Genomic DNA, 5,350 nt, shown 5'->3' with positions numbered 1-5,350 from the left:
TAACACCTAACACTAAAGAGTTCTTGAATAATTGGCTTATAGAGACAAATCTTGGTAAAACCATAGATGAAATAACAAGGGAAGACCTTGAAAAAGAAGTCTCAAGATCTGAGGTAGAATTAGCTCTAACAGAACTGGCTACCGGAAAAGCAGGCGGGCCAAATAGAATACCCTTAGATCTGTATAAACTGCTTGGTAATCTTATCCTCCCATTCCTCTACGATCTATTTCTTGGGGTGCAATGGCATGGCAAACCCCCTGAGTCTTGGAAACACACAAATATAGCCATCTTCCCAAAAAAAGATAAACCACCGGAACAAACCTCTTCATACCGCCCAATCTCACTCATCAACTCAGATTCAAAAATTTACGCCAAGATCTTTGCCAATCGTCTCAGTAGGATTGTCGAACATCTGGTCTCCCCCTGGCAGCACGGCTTTATTCCTGGTAAGAGCACGATAGACCATACTCGCAGAGCCATCTTCCTATTTGACATCATGGGAGTAGAGGGAGGCCAGGTGTCGATGATCCTATTGGACGCTGAGAAGGTCTTTGACCGGGTCTCATGGCAGTTCCTCTGGGAGGTGTTAGCAACAAACAATCTTGGCCCGGTCTTTATAAAATCTATTAAGGCCCTCTACGTTGACCCTAAGGCAAAAATGATGGTAGGGGGTAGCGAATCAGAGTTTATTAACATCCAGAGGGGCACGCGGCAAGGCTGCCCGTGCTCCCCGTTACTCTTCGCCCTCTACATCAACCCACTTATCCTTAAACTTATTACTTCACCAACAATTGAACCAGTTAAAGTAGGCTTGTATAATACCAAAGTATTGGCCTATGCCGATGACGTGGCGGTATTAACACCAAACCCCACAGAGGCGATTGCTGAGATCGAAGAAATTACACTGTCTTTTGGCTCATATTCAGGATACTCCCTGAATAGAGATAAAACGATGGTCATTTGCACCGAGAATACATCTTTTGTTAGCCAATATAGAGTTAAAAACGCAAAATATCTGGGGGTAAACATCTCGCCTAAAATAAGTGAAATCAACCAGCTAAATTATGACCCACTTATTAAGAAAGTTAAGAAAGACCTTCTCAGAGTTAATAATCTCCATCTTTCTATAATTGGTAGGGGTAACTACATTAAAATTAGTGTGTTCCCAAAAATATTATACCTGTTTCGGGCAATTCCCCTCTTAGTCAACAATGATACAATTAAAAAGTTAGATTCAGCTATGTCGAGATTTATCTGGAATTATGGCAAAGTTAGGAGAGCACTCCCTAAGCTAACACTACCACATCTTAGAGGAGGTTTAGCAATACCAAATTTAACATACTATTCATGGGCGACCCTCCTGCAACAAATGACCATCCTTTTTATTGCTCGAGCTCCAGTAGACACCAACCGGGATCAGGCTATACCCTCAATATATGAATTACCACTAGGAAATAAGGCCAGAGGTCTGCTGCTAAAACAAGTCGAGCCATCCTACTTCAAAAAGATTAAATTCAAGATCTTTACAGATGCTTTAAAAATCTGGAAACGACCCGCAAAACTACTGACAATACCAAGGTATACCAAATATACACCCCTGTGGCAGAGCTCAATAATCCCGATCCAACTCAACGATAGTACCTCTGGGAGGTGGGAGAGATTAGGGGTAGTGACAGTTGGAGATTTCCTAGGCAGAGACTATATACCATCTTTTGAAGAGCTTTGTGTAAAATATCAAATTCCTCGCACTGATTACTTGAAATTTATACAAATCTATACCTCCCTTAGACAGTCGGCATCAACCATAGACTTAAAAACAATACCGTTATTAAACCTCATAGGCAAACAGACAACTTGGATAGGCAACATTTATGAACTATTCATAAAGAATCATTCTGATGATCTGGAACAAACTGAAAGAAACTGGGCCAATAAGTTGAATAACGCAAACATTGACATAGATATGTCCTTGATTTTATCATCTAAAGTACTTCTGGCCACAAACCTAAAGGCTCAAATTTACAAAACAATATACGATCTATACTTTACCCCTGCTAAATTATTCGCCTGGGGCAAAAGAGCAAATGATCAATGCCCAAGATGTTCGTTAGGTCCAGCTAATCTTATTCACATGCTTGCTGAATGCCCAAAATTAGACGCGATTAAAAAAGGTATGACTAAGTACTGGGCTGAAATCTTCGGCCACGAACTAAGAACATCAGCGATTATTTTTGTCCTAGGCTATGGACGACTCCTTAGGGCATAGCAATAAAGAAGCAATAGCTACTTTTGTAGGCACGGCTGTTTATAGAATCATCTTGGCAGTACGGTGGAAAGACCCAGACGCACCTACTTTCCAGGGGTGGTTGAGTAGACTTTTAGGTATTTACAAGCAAGAGGCTGCAATCTATAGAACTAGAGGGAAAAAATCGAGATCACTTGGTGAGCAGATATGGGCTCCAGTTGCCACCTGGTTTGATAACCACAGAAATACATAGCTTCTATAATAGAAATCACTGTATTAAAGCACTATAGGTGGTTCCCCCCCATAAATCAAGTACTCCCACTTCCCTCCCATCCCTGGAACATACTGGAGCATCATCAGGAAGAGACTGTGAAATGAACTATGTCTTGTTGTACCGCCTATTCAATATGACTGCTTAGAATGAATAATGTAATGAATTTCTTTTCTTTCTCTGTTATTTGCAGTATTATGTTGAATATACTTTTATTTCTTTTTTTCTTTTTTTTATATATACATTGTACTTTATAAAGCCTTTATTTCGGTTGTACCATTTGAACCTGCTCAAATAAAGAAATTTAAAAAAAAAAGATAATTTAGATTCCATTCTCATAAATAATTCAAAGAATCAGTACAATTGTCACTGCCTTCCTTAAAGAGTTTCTTCTCCTTGTTAATGTCTACTACCAATCTCTCTCACCTTATTTGTCAGAGCTTTTGCATGGCTTGCGAAAGCTAGACACATTTTCATTCAGAGCATAGATCCTTCTGGAACATTCTTTAAACTCTCCCAGAACTTGGTCATCACACTCAACTGCTACAGCATGGTCAACGGGGATGCAGTGAAATTCTTCTAACTGGTCCCCCGTTGCATCTATGCCAGTGATCTCCTCCGCTTGCTCTACAGCACAGCATAGATCTGTACCCACTGGATGGATGAAATCACAAGGCTGCTCGCCCGTTGTAATACCACTGCATTCAGACGGGAAACAAGATCCATTTATTGCATTGGAGAACTGAGAAAACTGCCCTTGGTTTTCCTGGTGGCTGCTCAGAGCTCCATTTTCTCCATTTACAGGGTCACACAAATCTTTCCCTCTTCGGTGTTCTTTAGAAATGTCTAGGGAGGCAGCAAAAGAGGAGGCTGGCGATGAAGACTTCTTAGCCGACTCTGTTGAAGAAGCAAAGATGGCCACTGGATGCGCCACTGCAATGTTTTAGCTGGGTGGTGGGGTTTTGTACTGCAGTCGTTCACTTTCAGAACTGGCTCTTTTACGGGGTACTTTGTCTGGGGTTGACATGCCACTGGAAAAGCCAAGATCAAGATCTGTCAATGTAGGTCTTCTTTGAACTGGGATTGCACTTGATGTGTCACATCGGACGATTAAACTGTGTTCCATGAAGTTCTTTAAATTGGGAAGGGTTTGCCGTAGATCTGGAGTTCGCAGTCCATGTTGATATCTAAGCTGTGCAATATTTTTATTAAGAAACTTCATTTTTTCCCTCCTTTTGGATACAAAGGAAACTCTTTCTTTCACCATCAGCTTATCATTAATATTATCTTTGATAGCAGATCTTGAGCCCTTGTGAATAATGGGGTACCTGAGTGGCACTTGCAGGAAGAAGGATATCATTGAGACAAGATGAGCAGTATAGCCCAAGGCAACTGCAATGCTCCCATCATCCTTTGCTTTAAAATCTTCAGAATTAGGCAGCTTCACACCACATATAAAATATTCTATTTGATCATTCACACCCATAGGATAGATATATGAAAGTTCAGACAGCAACTGTCTGCAGCGAATTGTTAACTGAGCATTTGTCTTAAAAAATAACTCTCTCTTGGCAGTGCATTCTTTCTGTAGTTTGTGCAGAGATTCTTTCTGTATTAGCAACTTCTCGTGTTCAGCATCAAATGTAAGTCCTTTAGCCTGCAAAAAACTGCATTCTTTATGCAAGAGCTCCATCTCACGTCCTAGCGCCTTTTTCTGCCCCTCATCCCGCAGAACCAAAATGTTCAACTGTAAACATTCACTCTCTTTCTTCATCTTGTTGCTCGCAGAGGTAAGCCTCAATTTTTCTTCTATTTCTCTTCCTATTTTCTGAAACAGTTACCTGAGTCTGCTTGATTGCACACTGAGTTCTATGCAGCCTAAGTAAATCCTTCACATCGTAGTACTTTCGCACACAGTTGTGATCCACCTGGAGAAGGTTGTGGTTCAGTGTGTTGGCAGAATCCTTAGTTTCAAATGTGGCACCATAGTAGCCATCATTTAATCCAAATATGATCTCATCTGGGTTTTTAGCTCGAATCTGCTGTCCTTAATATTTGAGTCCACCCAGATTTACTTCCCACTCAATCAGGATTTGATACACCTTGTTTTTTCCTCCCCAGATCCTCACCACAAAATTTGACACAGATGTATCTAGTCGGTCGGGTATAATCCCAAAATCAAGACTCCTCAATGTTGGATTCAAAGAGTCGTTAACCACCTCACTTTGGTAAAATTCTCGGAATATCTTCAAATTGTCACACAAGTGAAGAGTGAAGTATGTGTCAAGAAGGCGATGTCCATTTCTGTTGACAATGTTTCGTGCAGCTATATTCCGCAGGTGGCACAATCACTGCTGCTGGGAGGGCCGCTCTACATGCAGAGCCCGCGCTGAAGAGCTGGGGAGAACCCCGACCAAGGCGGAGGAGGTGCCTGACAGTTCCTCTCTGCCGCCAGCTCCGCCAGGGAGCACATCGGAGCTTAGCATCCTGTGCACGAACCTTGCATCCCGAGTGACACAGCACTTGACAGCACGGCACAGGGGAGCACGGGGCGAGCAACAGAGCAGAGGGGCCCTCAGCACCATACATCCCTATTCATACATCTGCTCACTCACCCATACATCGATTCACACAGACACTTATCTACAATGCATACTAACTCACTTAGGCAAACAGCTACTGAATCAGCCATTCCCTCACCCATATATCCACTTACACAGTCACTCACTCATACAGCAATTTAGACACCTACTCACTCATCCATAAAGATACTTACACACCCACTCACTCACCCATAGAGCACCTCACACAGCTAACCACTCAACCATACAGC

At 42.0% G+C, this 5,350-nt stretch overlaps 1 pseudogene; it reads right to left on the bottom strand.

Annotated features, from left to right (window-relative positions):
* Positions 1-2,944: 2,944 nt before the first annotated feature.
* Positions 2,945-5,003, bottom strand: LOC144791371 (UV radiation resistance-associated gene protein pseudogene; annotated as a pseudogene).
* Positions 5,004-5,350: the final 347 nt, after the last annotated feature.

This window comes from Lissotriton helveticus, chromosome 11, assembly GCF_964261635.1.
Source record: "Lissotriton helveticus chromosome 11, aLisHel1.1, whole genome shotgun sequence".
Taxonomy (NCBI): Eukaryota; Metazoa; Chordata; class Amphibia; order Caudata; family Salamandridae; genus Lissotriton; species Lissotriton helveticus.
The sequence above is the reverse complement of the archived record's forward strand: the minus strand, read 5'-3'. Positions and strand labels throughout refer to the sequence as shown.